Here is a 19,243-nt window from a genome sequence, read left to right as displayed (position 1 = left end):
ATTTTTAAAGATTTATTTATTTTATCCATTGTATGAGTGTTTTGCCTTTATTTGTGTATGTGTACTGCATACATGCCTAGCGTTCTCAGAAGTCAGAAGCAGGCATTAGATTTCATAGAAATGAAGTTTCAGATGGTTGTGAGCTGCCATGTGGTTACTAGGTCCAGTTCCCTTGCAAGAGCAAGTGTTTTTAGCTACTGAGCCACCTCTCAGGCTCTACAGTCATTGTTTTGTTTGTTTGTTTGTTTGTTTGTTTCTGAGACAGGGTTTCTCTGTATAACTTTGGAGCCTGACCTGGAACTTGTTCTGTAGACCAGGCTGGTCTAAAATTGACAGAGATCCGCCTGCCTCTGCCTCCAGAGTACTGGGATTAAAGGCGTGCGCCACCACTGTCAGGCCTCTACATTCATTTTTGTTTTTTTTAAAAAATACTTATTTATTATGTATACAATATTCCGTCTGCGTGTATGCCTACAGGCCAGAAGAGGGCACTAGACCTCATTATAGGTGGTTGTGAGCCACCATGTGATTGCTGGGAATTGAACTCAGGACCTTTGGAAGAGCAGGCAACGCTCTTAACCACTGAGCCTTCTCTCCAGCCCTCATTTTTAAATATACTTATGTTTCTTTGTTTGTTTGACTTGGAACTAGTGGCAGTGGTGCACACTTTTAATTCCAGAATTTGGAAAGCAGAGGCAGACAGATCTCTGGTCTACATAGCTAGTTCCAGGATAGCCAGGACAATACATTTTTGGTAAAGGGCATGTTTTTGGACAGGGTCTCTCTGTGTATTCCTGTCTGTCCTGGAACTTGTTTAGTAGACCAGGTTGTCCTTGAACTCACAGATTGCTGGGTTTATAAGCGTCCACCACCACTCCTGCCTTTAGTTTTCCTCTGGAGAAAAGATCTCACTATGTATCCCTGGCAGGTCTGAAACCCCCACTTTACCTGAGAATCTCCTGCCCCTGCCTCCTAATTGCTAGGATCACAAGCCTGAGCCACCACATGTGGGTTCCCTGTACATTTGCTCTTTATTTATTGTGGGGCTGGGGAAGCCTCTGAGCCACACCCCTAGTCCTCAGGGTGCACAGAGGCTGGGGAATGGAAAGCATTCAGTGCCCATTTTAGCTTTCCTTAAACCAGAGGGAATGATTCTCACAGGCATTTCTTTGTCTTTTCCCTGATTCCATACACATTAAGGTTCTCTTTTTGTTTTCTTTTGTTTGATTGTTGTTTTTGAGATAGTCTCTCACTGTGTAGCCTTAGCTGGCTTGGAACTCTCTATGTAGACCAGCTTGATCTCCAACTAACCCAGGGGTTCTCAACCTCTGGTTGTGACCCCCAAAGAGGTTACATATCAGATATTTGCATTGTGATTCATACCAGTAGCATAATTTTTGTTTCGTTTTGTTTTATTTTGTTTGTTTGTTTTATTTTTCTAGACAGAGTTTCTCTGTAGTTTTAGAGTCTGTCCTCGAACTAGCTCTTGTAGACCAGGCTATCCTTGAACTCCCAGAGATCCACCTGCCTCTGCCTCCTGAGTGCTGGGATTAAAGGCATGTGCCACCAGTGACTGGCAGCAGTAGCAAAATTACAGTTATGAAGTAGCAATGAAATAATTTTATGGTTGGGGGTCACCACAACACGAGGGCCTATATTAGAGGGTGGCAGTGTGAGGAAGAATGAGAATCACTGCTATTATATATCAACCTTCTCTTCCTCCTGAGTGCAAGGTTAAAGGGGTGAGGTATTTTATTTTTAATTTTTAATTGCATTGTAGTTTTTACTTTGTGTATGTATATGTGTATGTCATGTGTTAGTTCTCTCCTTTTACCATGTATTTCCTGGGGATTGAACTCAGGTTGTCTGTCTTGGCAGCAGGGGTCTTTTTCTAGTTTTATTTTTTTTTAACAAGGTTGATGTACAAATCTAATTAGTCTTATTAAATAAAAACCTGGAGTCAGATTTTAGGGATTGAAATCTGACAGATCAGAGAAGCGGAGCAGTCAGCCACCAGAGACTTCTTACCTCTATGAAATCTCAGACAGAATTGTGGGGGGGATCCCATCTTTACAAATCTTCAGACTGAATGGGGAACATCCTGTCTCCACCCACCTTATACTCCTTTCTCCAGCTCCCTAGTGCTGAGATCGCAGACATGAGCCACCAGCTAGCACTATTTCTCTTCTAGATTGGTTCCACCTCTTGTATGCCAGGGTGGCCTTGAACTCCTGATCTTTCTCCTTGCAAATGCTGAGATTAAACATGTGTGCCCCATGGTAATGATCTGTCCTGTCCTTAAAAATACTTTCATTGTGTAAGAAATATCTGTCACAGTCATTCTGATATAAATATGCTGCTGTTTAAAACTTATGTTTTCATAAACACAAAGAATGCTTGTGAGTTCCAGGAAGCCAAATTGAAGAATCCATTTTAAACAGGTCAGATACACCCCTCTCAATTCCCTGGTCCTAAAATTCTTTTTTCCTAAACTTAATTTTGTCCTCTGTTCTGCCAATACCTTAAATAGGTATAAGAGACACCAGACATTTCCATACCACAAACACGGAACAGGAACAAACAGACCAGCTACCCCAGGATATGACCAGCATCCAGCTTTCTCAAGTGCCCCCACAAGGTGAGGCCCACAAATAAGCAGCAGGCAGTCTTGAGAATCTGCCGTCCCAGTCCCAATTCCTTTAATCTTTTGTGTCTAATCTCCCACCTTTTTATTATAAGAAAGAGATGGGAATGAAATGGTCTGTCCTGTCCCTTTAAGACACAAGCCCCGCCCACTCCCCCACCTCTGCTGAGGTAAGCAGACTTCCTTCTACTTCCAACCTGCAAGTCTTTTCCTTTCCCTCTCTCTTGAAGAGGCAGCTTCTGCCTCGCTCCTTTCTCCCTGCTTCTCCTCTTCTCTCTCTCTCTCTCTCTCTCTCTCTCTCTCTCTCTCTCTCTCTCTTCTTCCCCCTTTTCCCCTTCTCTCCTTTCTCTTCCCTTCCATAACCCACTAAATAAATATCCAACCCCACTCTGCTTGGTGTGCCTATCTGTCTCCGTCTCTCACCTGCCACTGGGCCAGCTGTGGTCTCGGGACCCGCTGCCCACTGCCACCACTCGGGGACCTGCAGCATTTTATTTTTATCATAACAACCACTACCTGGCCTCTACGATTAACTAGTGGCTAGCTCTGCCCTCTGATTTCCAGACAAGTTTCATCAGAACACAAACAAAATTCTCACAACTCAAGGTCTCAACCTTGTAGCCCCAGCCTGACCTTGGACTCCTGAGTGCTGGTATTATGCCCCTGATCGAAGGGTACTTTTATATTCTGCATTATAAAGATACATTTGTGCTACAAGCTATTAAAGGAATCTGTGTGTACATTTTTATTAATAGCTTAGTAAGTACACACCATTAGTGGTTTCTTTGTTCTATGTCAGCCCACGTGCCCCTGGAGGAGTACAAGGTTGAAATCGTCAGACGTTAAGCACACTCAGTGGTTCAAGATGTGCCTGAGGGCAAGATCGAGCCAAGGAGATTACTCAACATTCTGCCAGGCAGCACTAGTGGGTTCCACACACAACAAAGGAGAGGCCATGGTCAGAGGAAGACATGTTGGGGATGTTGGGAGGGAATGAGAGTGAACATGATCATGGATGCATGTATGAAATTGTTTCTAAGTGCCTGAGACGCTGACAAGATGGCTCAGAGAGGACAACGGAGCTTTCTGTGTGAGCCTGAAGACCTGAGCTTGATTTCCTGGAGCCTACGTAAAGGTGGAAGGAGAGAACCAACTGCACAAAGGTGTCCTCCGACCTCCATGTACATCCTGTAGCAAAAGTGCACCTCCCGCTGAGAGGTGGTGGTACAGCCTTTAGTCCCAGCACCCGAAGGCATGCGGATCTCTGAGAGTTCTAGGCCAGCCTGGTATACAGAGTGAGTTCCAGGACAGGCTTCAAAGCTCCACGGAGGATCCTTGTTTAGAAAAAAAAAAAAAAGTGCATCTCCCAAACACATACACCTCCATAACGATAATAAATAAAAATCTGAAAAGTTAAAAAAGAAGTGTCTCATTCCCAAATCCACCCAGAAGAGATGATTACTAGACATGCTGACTGTCACAAGTCAGGCGGCTGACTGGCTGACTAGAAAAGTTTCATTCATTAATGATCTCTTCACACAGTGAAGAAATAGCCCACAACAGAGAAGCAAGGCTGCACTCCGCCACGGCTGGCTGCTTTTTCTCCCTCACCTCTTCCCCCCTCCCCCCCACAGCCTCTGCTGGCTGGAGTGGAAATGGTAGGCAGTTTCTTGTTTGTTTGGTGTGTAGGTGTGTGGTTCTTTGCCGATACATACGTGTGTGGGGAGCAGAAGTCTGCATTTCCACCTTATCGTTTTTTGAGAGTCTCTTGCTGGATTTGTAGCTCACTGATTGGCTAGTCTGGCTGTCCAGCAATTGTCACAGATTCTCTTTTCCTTACCACGTAGACCAAGATGACCTTGAACTCACTGAGATCGGTCTCTCAAATTGTGGGATTAAAGGCCTGTGCCACCAAGCCTGGTTCCTGTTGTTTGTTTTATTGAGACAAGGTCTCATGTGGCTGAGGCCGGCCTGGAAACTCTGATCTCTCCTCTATCTCCCAAGTTCTAGAACATCAGGAAGATAGAAATGAGTACAGCGCTGAGAAAAGGGTGTTTTACAGACTGCACAAGCTGTGTTCCTGTTTACAGGGCCTGGAAAACTATTGTCAAACCATTGCCTGGGCTTCATGACAAAGCCGCAGCTTAGAAAAACAACAAAATGTCTTCATTCTGGAATGACAAATTGTATTACCAGAGAGCTAGCTATGAGATCAATCATGGAACCTAGAGCGGTCTTAAAATCAAGTTAGGCTTCTGCGCTCCCGCGGCCTAGTAAGCAGGCATGGCCTCGACATGCAGAACGACTCCGGTGAGTTCGTGGACCTGTACGTGCAGTGGAAATGCTCCGCGAGCAACTGCATCGCTGGTGCCAAGGACCACGCGTCCATCCAGATGAATGTGGCTGAGGTTGACAGGGTCACAGGTCGGCTTAATGGTCAGTTTAAAACCTACGCTATCTGCGGGGCTATTAGCAGAATGGGTGAGTCAGATGGCCCTTTCCTCCGATTGGCTAAAGCTGATGGAACTGTCTCCATATGAAGTCACTAAGAAAACTGCAGCTGTACCTCGGTTGCTCCTTTGTGGTTAACGAGCCTTGAGGTTGCAGATAGGTTGTTCCAGCTCCATCACAAACTAAGGCACCAGGGCATCCCCATAGGTGCACTAAAGGGGCTGCAAAAGATCCCTTGGATTCACTACCTTACGACCTTGCCCCCAATGCTAGCTACCTAGCGGATCATGAGGTAAATTACCCTAAAAGAGAGATCTTGTCCACCGTGATTTTGGAAGGAAAATTTTATTCTACCTCATAAACATGCCAGCTACCTCATAAATATTCACTCTTTAATGCAGAACCCATTCTGCTACCATCCCTAGTTTGGGACAGCCCACTTTCCATTTCTGTTTGCAATGCTTGCTTGAATTTGCTGAGTAAACTTCTGCTTCCGTTGTCTGCTCTCTCTGCTGAATTATTTCCAGAAGACAAGAACTGAGAGGACTCCTGACACCACCATGTCTGGCAGCACTACCACAGACAGATACCCTTGTTGTTGTTGTCTTTTTTTGTTTTTTGAGACAGTGTTTCTCCATGTAACAGCCATGGCTGTCCTGAAATCTGTTTTATGGAGCAGGCTGGCCTCTAATTCACAGAGATCCACCAGCCTCTACCTCCCGAGTGCTGGGATTACAGGCCTGGGCCATCACTGCCCCGTTTGTTTGTTTGTTTGTTTGTTTGAAACAGGGTTTCTTTGTGTGGCCCTGGCTGTCATGGAGGTTGCTCTGTGACCCAACTGGCCTCAAATTCACAGAGATCTACCTGCCTCTGCCTCTCAAGTGCTGGATTAAAGGTGTGCACCACCACCTGACTACCCACATGTGTGCCTGCATGTGGATGAATACAGTACCCATGGAGACCAGAAGAGGGTGTCAGATCCCCTGGAGCTGGAGCAACAGGTGGGAAGATGGTTTAGAACTGCAGTCAGGGAGGACTGGAATAGAGCAGTATTTTCCAGAAGGGACCACCGAACTCATGAATGCACATCACCTGTGGTTGTCTGCATACGATCAAGGCAATCGATATTCTGGCATGCAGGAAAAAGAGACTCATAAGCAGTCACCTCTAACTGAGGAACCATTGACAGTTGATGACTTTTGGGGAAGGGGAATCAGTTTTCTTTAAGGGTGCAGTTCCACACATTTTAAAGCATCTGAGTGCATGGAGCACAAATTGAGCTCAGCGGGTTATTTAAAAAGAAGAGGCTGGAGAGATGGGTCAGTGGCTAAAATCACTGGCTGCTCTTACAGAGGGCCCAGCTTTGTTTCCCAGCACCCACATGACAGCTGACAATCATTTGTAACTCTAGTTCCAGAGGCTCTAATGCTCTCTTCTGAAGGCACTACACACATGTGGAACACAGACAAACATTCAGTCTAAACGTCTATACATATAAAATAAATAAACTTAGAAAAATATTATATGAAGCAGAAGCAGAAGGAATAGTGCAAGTTCAAGACCAGCCTGGGCTACATATTGAAAGCCTGTCTCCAAAACCCAAAATAAATGATAAAGTGATAAAGAGAAATTTGAAAAAAAAATATTTTGGGATCAAATGAAACAATCAAGAGCACTCACTAGTAGGAATTGAATGATAGTCATTATTATTTGTTATTATTTATTATCATTGAGTACACTGCTACAAAGTAGCCTGGGGTAGAACTGTCACCTCCTCTCTCCTACCCTCTCCCCCTTTAAAGTGCGTCTTAGCCCAACTGAGTCAGGCTTATTCAGAAATGCAGGACTCTATAACTAGGTTGTCCATTTTCCCTCCTTCTACACGAATACACACACGCAGGCACATCCACACATGTAAATACGCACACACCTTTATGTAGCGCCATAGCTGCTGACAGAGCAGATATAGTTCTATTAGGACAGGAATCAGTCAGAAAGATCAACGCTTAAGTGAGGCAGTGGGAAGAAGACTGCAGTCAGCTAAAACCACTGGACTCTTGCTGGAAAGTGGGAAGGAAGGAGAGGAAGTGGTATGGGCAGAACTGGCGAGGCAGAGGGGAAAACCACAGAAGGAAGCAGACCGCCTAAGTCATGGGGCAGTACTGATTTCCTGTTAACTTCATTTCCTGATTTTACAGACTTCTATTGCATATGTCACCCACAAACAGTGCTCTGTTAAGAGTGGGTAGAAGTGATTGGGTTAGTCAGGCATTGCGGCATTGTAAATTCAAGACCGGCCTGGGATACATAGCAAGATCCTATCTCTCTTATAGAAATGCTTCTTGTAACTTAGAGGTAGAGTGCTTGCCTAGCACTTACAGGATCCTGAGTTTGCTGGACATGGTGCGTGCCCTTAGTCCCAGCACTCAGGCAGTAGAGGCAGGCAGATATCTATGAGTTGGAGGCCAGGTCGGTCTACAAAGAGAGTTCCGGGATAGCCAGGGTGACAGAGAGCAACTCCATCACAAAAATCATCAAAGAACAAAACAAAACAAAAGACACTGAGTTCAATCATCAGTACCATGTACACAAAAGCATGATTTATTCATCGGGTTGTAACTCCATCCTAGAGTATTAGATGCCCTCTTCTGGCCTTCAGGGGCAATGCATGCATGTACATAGTGTAGAGACATACATGTAGGCAAAAGAGACGCCCATATGAATAAAATATGTAAATATAAATGCATCTTTTACAAAAGGGAACATAGGTGACTAGCATAGCTGACACGTTATTTTCACTAATAAGGAGATTAAGACTCAAGGACCTGAGGGAAAAAATAAAGTAAATCCAGTAGAAAATAAAAGGTTGGGAAGCTGGCTCAGTGGGCAAGACTGCTTGCTCTGCAAACCTGTGAGTCTGAGTTCAATCCCAGTGCTTACATGAACCTGGGCATGGCTGTACATGCCTACAGGTCCAGCACTGGGGGTGGGAGGTGAATTGTGAGCGTTTGTGGGCCAGTCATCTGAGAGGAAAAGATAAGTGTCCAGTTCATCAAGAGACCCTGTCTCAGGGGCTGGAGAGATGGCTCAGTGGTTAAGAGCACTGACTGCTCTTCCAGAGGTCCTGAGTTCAATCTCCAGCAACCACATGGTGGCTCACAACCATCTGTAATGAGATCTGGCGTCCTCTTCCGGCATGCGGACAAACATGGAGGCAGAATGTTGTATACATAATAAATAAATAAATAAATAAATCTTAAAATAAAAAGAAAAAGAAAAAGAAAAAAAAGAAGACCCTGTCTCAAGGCAATAAGACACAGTAATTAAGGAGGATTCCCAACATCCCATTTTGACCCCAATAGCAACTCACCTCTATGTTCCAACACGCACGTGTTGTGGGATATTTGTACACTGTGTGAAAATGTATTGCTGTAATTGGTATGATAAAACCTGAATGGCCAATAGGTAGGTAGGAGGTATAGGCAGGATTTCTGGGGAGAGAAAGGAAGAGGGGCTACAGAAGTGTCACCAATGAGACATGGAGGGAGACATACAGAATGAAAGTAAAAAGCTACATGTGGATAAATAAAAGCAGATTAATTTAAATTATAAGAGCTAGTGGCGGCTAGAGAGATGGCTCAGTGGTTGTGAGTTCAATTCCCAGCAACCACTTGGTGGCTCACAACCATCTGTAATGAGATCTGGTGCCCTCTTCTGGCCTGAAGACATGCTTGCAGGCAGAATACTGTATACACAATTAATAAATCTTTTAAAAGAAAAAACCCAGAAAGATAAATATTTTTTTTTAAAAAAAGAACTAGGAGGACAAGCCTAAGTTAAGGCCATGCTTTCATAATTAATAAGTTTCTGTGTTCTTATTTGTGAACTGGTGGTCCAAAGAAAAATTTGACCACACACACACACACACACACACACACACACACACACACACCAAATAGAGCTAGAGAGTTGGCTTAGTGGCTAAGAACACTTGAAGCTTTTCCAGTGGATCTAAGTTTGATTCCCAACACCCATGTGGTGACTCACAACCACCTGTAACTCCAGTCCCAAGGGATCCAAAGCCCTCTGCTGACTTCTGAGAGCACCAGGGATGCATGTGGTACACATATGTACAAACAGGCAAAGTTAGGCTCTGTTTCAAAATAAGGGAGGAGGGGAAGTGAAAATGGGCAGTTTAATGCAAACCATTATAGCTCAATAGGGTTCTTCTTTTAAAAATTATTTAATTTGTTCTTTGGCTTTTTTGAGACAGGATCTCACTATGTAGTTCTGGCTAGCCTGGAGTTTACTGTGTAGATCAGGCTGACTTCCAATTCATAGAGACACACCCTGCCTCTGCCTTCTGAGTGATGGATTAAAGGCATGTGCCACCATACTCAGCCATTTTTTTTTTGTTTTATTTTTTCAAGATAGGGTTTTTCTGTGTAGCCATGGCTGTCTTAGAACTCATTTTGTAGACCAGACTGGCCTTCAACTCAGAGATCCGCCTGTCTCTGCCTCCTAAACGCTGGGATTTAAGGTGTGTGCCCTCTTCTGGCATGCAGGCAGAATGTTGTATTCATAATAAATAAATCTTTTTAAAAATAAAAAATAAAAAAATAAAAGGGATTTACTGTGTTTGCTTGTAGTTCTAGGGACTGAAATAAGGGCCTTAGTGGCTTGTTAGACAAGCACTGTCGTGCTTTTTGTTTGTTTGTTTTCTCGAGACAGAGTTCCTTTGTGTAACAAATAGCTCTGGCTGTCCTGAGACTTGATCTGTAGACCAGGCTCGCCTCAAACTCAGAGAGATCTGCCTGCCTTTGCCTCCCTGGGATTAAAGGCATGCGCCAGCACACTGGGTTTACTAACAGGCCTTTTATTTATTTATTTTTCTTTTACTTTCTATTTTGAGACAGTTTCCCTAAATTGCTTCATCTGTAATGTTCCAGCTTAGTCTCTCTAATAGTTAGGATTACAGACCTTTACCAGGCCCAGAGACTGCATTGTTTAGAAGAGAGGAAAATACCTAAATGTTCCTAAGCAGGGAACTGGCAAATAAAGTATTATGCATCTATCCTATAAGAGCCATACAGAGCCGGGTGGCTGTGGCACATGCCTTTAATCCTAGCACTTGGAAGGCAGAGGCAGAGGCAGAGGCAGGTGGATCTCTGTGAGTTCGAGAACAGCCTGGTCTACAGAGCAAGTTCCAGGACAGGCTCCAAAGCTGTACAGAGAAACCCTGTCTCGAAAAACAAACAAACAAATAAAAGCCATACAGTCACAGAAAGGTAGCTCTGTAAACGTTATTATGGAATACTACCCATGATATGTTAAGTGAAGAGGGGGAGGAAGAAAACGTCTGGTTATGATAACTAAAGGTGGATTTGGTATTAGTTACATTCAGTTTATTCTGCACTAAGGATCAAAGTCCGAGGGTTTCAGAAGGCCAGCGTGGTAGTTCCTGGCCCTGGATAGAGGTTGTGCAAGCTGAGGGAGGAGGCTGGCCCTAGCCTGGGTGGGTGTGGGGATTTCTTCTTCAGGTCTGTCTCAATCTGGACTGAGACCAGCAGCCTGCATTTCCTTATCTAGACAGACTGTGGGTGAAAGTTAAAGTCCCAGTTATATTAATAATGTTTTCTCCTACCTCACTAGGGTGAGAAGGTGACTTCTCTGAGCACTGCTGGAGCTGGCCTTTGAGGCTTTTCCAAGCTTCCTTCCTCCTTCCTTCCTTCCTTCCTTCCTTCCTTCCTTCCTTCCTCCCTCCCTCCCTCCCTCCCTCCCTCCCTCTCTCCCTCCTTACCTCCCTTCTTCCCTCCCTCCCTTTCTTCCTTCCTTTCAAGGAAATCTAGCAGATAAGCTGTAATTTCAAAGCTAGTCTTTCAGTTAAAGGCCAATGACAAGCAAGTTGCTTAGCTTTGCTGTGTTCTTGTCCAATTGCAGAAGAGATATTTGAATTCACTCCATGAAATTTCAGATACCCAAGAACTTAGGCAGTGAGCATTTGACAAACATTAATTAAATTTCACATAAGCCTGGGCTTACAGTGAGATCTTAGGAACCCACATAGCTTCTTCATTATTCTTAATCTTTTGGGACTGAGTATTGGACAGGTATTATTACTTGAATGGCCAATTAGTGGCTAATTAGAACACTGAAACTCCCTGGTCAGGTGCTGCCTAGAAACCCTCTTGAGAATGAAACAGTAAACCCAAGCAGCGGGGGTGGCTTATGGTGGCACAATCAGAAACCCAGCCCTAGGCAGGCCCAGATAGAACAAACTTGAGTGTGACTGCAGCCTAGTCTGTAGTAAGCCTCTGTCTAAAGGAAGGAAAGAAGGGAGGCAAAGAAAATCTAGTTTGTAACTCCTATTTATCAAAGACATGCTTCACTGAAAATCCCCACAGTGGGGCCCGGGAATGTACATCAGTAGTAATAGTGTATGCTCTTCTAAGAAATACAGATGAAGGGGGTGAGGATAGAATGCTATCAGTTTTAGAAATTAGATTACCAAATACATAGTTAGCTAACTGCTGTGATTTAAATACAGTTTGCCTACTGGAACCAAAAGTGTATGTTAATGAGTCAATCTGACCTCTTTTGTTTAGAGGTAAAATGTTTAGAAATGATTAAGCTTACGTAAGTTCATTAGGGTGGAGTACTGGAGTCTTGGTGACTTTATAAGAGGAAAAGTAGCAAGGACGGCATGCCAAGTCATGCTCTATGCCACCATGGGACTGCCAGGAAAAAGGCCATCTTCTGTGAAGTGATCCATCAAAGAGAGACTCTTGCAGGTATGTGCACCAAAGCTGTACCCTTCTCTTTATGATTTTAACCTGCTTCTGATATACCCCGAGAGCAATTTCATTTTTTTTCTTTTCAGACGCGGTTTCACTGTGTAACTCTGGTTAGCCTAGACCTCACCATATAGACTAGGTCAGCCTTGAACTCATAGAGATCCACCTGCTTCTGTTACCTGAGTGCTGGGTTTAAAAGCATTTTCCACTATGTCCAGCTACAATCTCCTTCCACCTGAAAATCTGTGTATTCCACATTCACTGAGTACCAATTGCTTATAGACCACGTGCTGGATATTGAGATGCAGAGGTAAAGTTGTTGCCCTATCTTACCTTTTTCGTTTTTGGTTTTTCGAAACAGGATATCTTTGGAGCCTGTCTTGGAACTCGCTTTGTAGACTAGGCTGACCTCGAACTCATAAAGATCTGCCTGTTTCCGCCTCCTGAGTGCTGGAATTAAAGTTGAGCATTACCAACACCGACTGGCTTTTTTTTTTTATTTTTTCAAGACAGGGTTTCTCTGTAGCTTTGGAGGCTGTCCTGGAACTAGCTCTTGTAGACCAGGCTTGCTTCAGACTCACAAAGATCTGCCTGCCTCTGCCTCCCAAGTGCTGGAAATAAAGGCATGTACCACTACCGCCTGTTAATAATTTATTTATTTGTATGTTATATACATTGGCATTTTGCCCACATATATGTCTGTGTGAGGGTGTCAGATCCATTGAAACAGGAGTTATAGATGGTTGTGAGCTGCCATGTGGGTGTTAGGAATTAAACCCTGGGCCTCTGGAAGAACAGCCAGGACTCTTAACCACTGAGTCCTGTTTAAGACTCTCCAGCCCCCTGTTGCCCTAGCCTAAGTAATGAACAGTTCAGTACAATGAATGGTTACAAACGAGTTTTCTATTTTTTGTTTAAATTTTTTTCTTTTTAAAAAAATTTTTCATTTAACTTTATTTTATGTGCATTGGTGTGAAGGTGTCAGATCCCCTGCAACTGGATCTTCAGACAGTTGTAAGCTGCCATGTGGGTGCTGGGAACTGAACCCAGGTCCTCTGAAAGAGCGGTCAGTGCTCTTAACCACTGAGCCATCTCGCCAGCCCCTGTTTACTTTTTTTATTATTGCATTTATTTATTTGTATGTGTTTGTGTCAGGGGCATGGTGCCCACATGGAGGCCCAAGGACAACTTTTGGGAGTCAGTTCTCTTTTCCTACCACGCAGGCTCCAGGGGTTGAACTCAGGTTGTCAGACTTAACTGCAAGTGTCTTCCGTTGAGCCACCTCTCCAGCCTCCGACCAGTTTCTTTTCCATTGGTGCGGAGTACTTACAACCCTGGTGACCTTGGTTTAATCAGATAACAATCTGCTGGAGAAAGAGAAAAGGAAGTAATTAACAGTTATAGGAATATGTGCTAAGTGCTCTATCTATGATGGAAATGTACACAGGAACAATGAACGCGGAAAAGGCACCCAAAAAATAAAAAATGACTGGGAAAGGAGGAGCTGTCAGGAAAATTCTCAGTTCCAGAGAATTGCAAGAACACTTTGAGAGTAGCATGAGGTATGCATGAGGGAGGAGCGTGAGGGGTCAGAGGTAAAGGGCCTTGTGTATCCTGTTAGGAAGGAGGCTGAACTTGATGCCGAGGCCAAGTCAGAGGCAGCAGCAGGAATTTGAAAATCATGTCACATGTGTGTAGATGGAGCAATAGTATGTTTAGTATAAATCCAGCTTCAATGATATAAAGTGTTTGTGTGTGTGTGTGTGTGTTGTTGTTGCTGCTGCTGTTATTACTTCACATCTAGAGAGGGCCAGCATTTCCTGGCTCCTGAACCATGTATGATGAGCCTTGGCTGGTCTAGAACTTGCTGTTTCAGCCAGACTGGCCTGGAACTCACAGAGATCGGCCATCCTCTGCCTCCTGAGTGCTGGGATTAAGATGTGAGCCACAATGCCTGGGTGATGATTAGGTTTAGGGGCAGATTACCAGACCTTTCCTGTCCTCTCTTGTCAGGTGTCCCAGCTGGTGACCCATATGAGCTGACTCTGCTACAAAGCCTTTCTGGTTTTGCAGGTCTCAGATCAGTGTCCATTACTCAGCCTTGTCCATCCCTAGGGGAAAGTGGAGGGAGAGGATGTAAAGAAGCCTCTAGAACTACCACCTGCAGTCTGCCAAGTGAACATGACTAAGTGCCTTAAGGGAGGTGAGATCCTGCTTGTGGTTAGAGGTGTGGTGGGGCTAATAATGAATCACTGAGGCTTCTTACTCAGAGGAAAAGCCTCCCTTCCTAACCATAGACTTTCTCGGTCTTTTGTGACTCCCCCCACTCCAACCCAGCACATCTGTCAAATGGTAAAGCAGCTACAACTCTTTGTTTTGCTTGTTTGTTTGAGACAGGGTTTCTCGGTGTATTCCCAGCTTCCCAGCTGTCCTAGAACTCTGTAGACCAGGCTGGTCTGAAACTTATAGATCTGCTTGCCTCTGCCTCCCAAGGGCTGAAATTACAGGCATATGCCACCACACCTGGCTGTGGGTTTCTTTTAAAAGCAAGTCAAACAGATACATCTAGTCCAACATCACCTCTCTCTCTCTGTCTCTCTCTCTCTGTCTCTCTCTCTCTCTTTCTCTCTCTTTCTCTCTCTGTCTCTCTCTCTCTCTTTGGGGGGTGGGGGGTGGGGTTTCAAGACAGGGTTTCTTTGTAGCTTTGGGGCCTGTCCTGGAACTAGCTCTTGTAGACCAGGCTGGCCTCGAACTCACAGAGATCTGCCTGTCTCTGCCGCCAGAGTGCTGGGATTAAAGGCGTGTGCCACCATCACCAGGCTATCACCACTCTCTTATTGCAATGTTTTGACAAGAAGGGCCCCCTTTCCCAGGAAGTTTTGTCCAAGACAAAAGGCTAGAAATACAGGTGCATAAAAGGACATCTTCCCCTTGTTTCTTGATGACAAAACTAATCCTTCCAATGAGGTCAAATGAACTGGAGATCGGACAGGATGGGAGCCACCAGCCACTCACTTCACTTTCTCCAGTTCAGTGGTTCTCCGCTAAGATGATTCTGTCACTTGGTATGCTGGCAAGGTATGCAGGGCTATGTGCAAGCGGCAAGGGGAGAGCAGGTATGCTACGAGAATTTAGAGGGCAGAGGCCAAGGTGTTACTAAATGTCTTATTATGCACAGGATAGGCTCCAACCCCATAATAAGGAATTATTTAGACATAAGTGTCCTAGATTGAGAAATAAGAGAAAAAAATTTTTGTATCTTTTATAAAGATATGTTTTTGAAACCAGAGATCACAGATGAAATTTAATATCATTTTTTAAAAATTAAATTCCAGATTGGAGATTTAACTCAGTGGGAGAACACTTGCCTAGCAAGAACAAGGTCCGGGGTTCGGTCTTCAGCTACAAAAAGGAGATCTCATAATAGTCTTGGCTAATCTGGAGCTCACTACATAAGCCAAACTGGTCTCAGACTAGAAGTCATCATCCTACTCTGTTTTACCTCTGCCCCTGAGTGCTGGGATTACAGGGTGTGCTGCATGCCCAGCTTTAGCATAAATGCATTCTGGATCACCATGGTGACCTCATAACAGAGATCTGGTTTCCATGATTTGGAAATCATGTGGCCTGGTTTCCATGCTGTTCTTTTGTATGTGTTGTTGCAATTAAATAAGGCATTTAACTTTAATAGCCTATAAGCTTAATTTTAATATTTTATATGTTTGGGGTAGGTTGTCATTAGGTTAGCAAAGCTTAATATAAAAGATGATTGTTGATTTGACTTCTGCTTTAAACTGATTTGTCGAACATTAATGGAGCTGCCTTGCCTGTTATACTTAGTTAACTATGAAGAAGGAACAATGACTTTTCATGAGTCAGATAACTGTCTCTCATAACAAATTAGGCCCAAGGCAACTACTGACAAAGAACACTATGATAAAAGATTCTCTGCTTCTTTATAGAGGAAAAAAATGGTAGAATTGAGTCACCATCCAAGGGTGTAGTCAAGACAGGCACACGCAATTCCAAGGAGCCCTACTCCAGAAGTCAGGACCATCTCCATATAGAGCATTGCTTCCAGGAGGCTTAACTTGTATGTTTCCACTTGCATTTCCACCCTCAATTTTGTGGTTTATTTATTTATTTATTTAGAGACAGGGTTTCTCTGTGTAACAGCCTTGGCTGTCCTGGAACTAGCTTTGTAGACCAGGCTGGCCTCAACTCACAGAGATTCACCTGCCTCTGACTCCCAAGTGCTGGGATTAAAGGCATGCACCACCACACCCACCATTTTGTTTTGTTTTGTTTTTAATAGAAGCCATATTCAGGGGCTGGAAAGATGGTTCAGTAGTTAAGGGCACTCATTCTTCCAAAGGACCTGAGTTCAATTCCAAGTAACCACAAGATGGCTCACAACTAACTCTATAACTCCACTCCCTGTAGATTCTTCTGGCCTCCTTGAGCACCTAGCATTCTTGTGGTACACGTACATACATGTAATTAATACTCTCTTATACAGTTAAATAAAACTAAATAAATCTTTTAAAAAGTTTTCCAAAAAAAAGCTGGCCAGGCTGTGGTGTTGCACACCTTTAGTCCCAACACTGAGAAGACAGAGGCAGAAGGATATCTGAGTTTGAGGTTAGCCTGATCTACAGAGCAAGTTCCAGGGCATCCAGGTCTACACAGAGAAACCCTATTTCCAAAAAGAAAAAAACATAACAAATCAAAAAACAAAAACAAAACAAGACAAAATTAATCAACTGCAAAGGGGCCATATTTACTTAAATTGGACAAAAGAAAACACTTTTTAGTCATTATTAACTTTGATTATGTGTACCAATGTTTGCATGTGCACGTGTATATGCACCTGCGGAGGTCAGAGGCATTGCATGTCCTGGAGTTGGGACTAGAACTCAGGTCCTGTGCAAGAACAGTAAGTGCTCTTAACTACTGAGTCAACTTGCCAGTCTCCACATTAATTCTTTTCATTCATGAACACGATACACCTTTATTTATCTAGATGTTCTTTAATTTAGGATTTTATCTTAGCTTCTTTTTAAAAAATGTTTATTTTGAGACAGGGCCTCAGTTCTCAGTTGTATTTGCCTGCCTGCCTGCTATGGCATGCAAGTGGAGAACAGAGGATAACCTAAGGGAGCGAGTTCTATCCATCCACCTCGTGGGTTCTGGGACTTAGACTGAAGCTATAGGCTTGGCGGCAAGTGCATTTATCCACTGAGCTTTCTTGCTGACCTAGACGGTGATTTTTCTTTCTTTCTTTCTTTTTAAATATTTTCTTAAAAAATTATTTTATGTGTATGAATGTTTTCGTGACACACACACACACACACACACACACACACACACACACACACAAGCCTAGTGTCTTTGTGTCACAGACCAGAGACTGTCAAGGACCTCTGGAACTCAAGTATGGACTGCAGGTGGAGCTTGTTCTATAGCTTCTGCCTAACTCATGGAAGATCCAAGGCCTGATCTGTAGCATCAAAGTATTAAACTAGAAAAAGTGTGAAGCCTATCACGATAACTCAGCAGTAATCTTAGCACTTTGGAGGCTGAGTCAGGGGAACTACCCTAAGTTCCAGTCAGTCTAGGCTATACAGTGAGACTCAGTTTCAAAAACAATAGCTAGAAGATGGTTCAGCAGGTAAGAGAACCTGAGGTCAAGCCTGATGACCGGACTTCCATGCCTAGGAACCGCAAGGTGGAGGGAGAACACCGAAGCCTAAAGACTGTCTGCTGGCTCACTCTGCTCTCTCTCTTAAGAGAGAAATGAGCAGTGACAACTGCTCCTCTTCAGGGTGAGAAGAGAAAACAAGGTAGCCAGGGTCAGGAGAGATGTTCCAATGGGTAAAGGTGCTTGCTGTATTAACATGAAGATGAGTCCGGATTCCAGCACCACTGGTGGGGGGGCCGAGGGAGGAGCCTGAGGTAGCTGCATGGATATGTCTATAAGTCAGTGCTGTGTGGGCAGAGACCAGAGCATCTCCACCAGCTCTGCTTCAGGTTCTGTGCTTTTTTATAAGGACATAACACCCAACCTCTTCTGCCATCTCTGCTGGAGTGTACCACCAGTACATGTACCTGCAAACACACACACACACAGACATACTAAAAAGCAACTAAAACTATTATTAAGACAAATGAAAAATGTCAAAAAAAAAAAAGTCTAAGCCAGAAGCTCAGGCAGCATGACACAGCACTTCTCCATTTCTATACTGGTCCCAGGGCCCTGGGAAGTAGTGGGGATTATCGCCTCCACTAACTGGAAATGGATAATGCGAAATAGTTGGTCAACCTCATGCTAAGAAGGAAAAAGAAAATCACTGCTGTTATAAGAGATGATAAATACCCCAAATTGGAAATATTCAGCTAGCATGACATAGCATTTCCCTTACTTCTTGCCTTATTATGTTAGCAATAAGAGTCATGCCTTTAATAAGAGTGCATGCCTTTAATATGCCAGCGGTGGGGAGCAGGGGCAGGAGAATCTTTGTGGATTTGAGGCCAGCATAGTCTACAAAGCAAGTTCCAGGATAGCAAGGACAACACAGAGAGACCTTGTCTCGAATTGAAAAAAAAAAAAAAGTCAGAGTAGAAAAGGGACCCAATACCCCAATACTATTTATTAAGAGCTCAGAGTTCCCATTTTATATCACATTTTAAAGACACAAATCCCACCCTCTGGAACAGGGGTTCTCAACCTGTGGGTCGAGACCGATTGGGTTAAAGAACCCTTTTCACAGGGGTCCTCTAAGACAGATATTTCCTTTATGACTCATAACAGTAGCAAACTTACAGAGGTGAAGTGACAATGAAAATCGCTTTATGGTTGGGGTCAGCACAGCATGAGGAACTGTATGAAAGTGTGGTCGCCAGGAAGGCTGAGAACCACTGCTCTAGAAAGTCATGCTAGCAGGGGGAGGCAAATGTGCAAACAGAACTGAAGTGTTGTATTTTTTCTTGGCTGTCCAGGTTATTGGTCAGTTCAAGGGTCAAATGAAAGTTAGTAACACTGGTAGAGGGATTGCCAGTCAGGGACAGCTTTACAGGAAGTAATGCTTATCTGACGAGAAGGGGAATTAGTTTCCTGGTGTGCACAAACAGACCAAGTGGTTCTGGGTTTTCAGCGAGGAAGATGGAGAAGGTTCAGTAGAAATACTAGAAACTAGTATTAGTAAGACTAATAGTAAGAACTAAGTAATACCAGCCAGGTTTCCCAATGATGCTAGCACTCAGGAGGTGGAGGCAGGAGGATTATGAGCTCAAGGCCAGCCTGGACTACTAAAGGAGATATTTGTCTCAAAAACTAAAACCTACCACCATACCA

General features: G+C 43.9%; 1 pseudogene; it reads left to right on the top strand.

Annotated features, from left to right (window-relative positions):
* Window positions 1-4,938: 4,938 nt before the first annotated feature.
* LOC125406839 (small ribosomal subunit protein eS21 pseudogene) lies at window positions 4,939-5,184 on the top strand (annotated as a pseudogene).
* Window positions 5,185-19,243: the final 14,059 nt, after the last annotated feature.

The sequence above is a fragment of the Myodes glareolus genome, chromosome 3 (assembly GCF_982192425.1).
Source record: "Myodes glareolus chromosome 3, mMyoGla1.1, whole genome shotgun sequence".
In the NCBI taxonomy this organism is placed as follows: domain Eukaryota; kingdom Metazoa; phylum Chordata; class Mammalia; order Rodentia; family Cricetidae; genus Myodes; species Myodes glareolus.
Note: the sequence above shows the minus strand (reverse complement) of the source record. Positions and strands in the feature narration are given on the sequence as shown.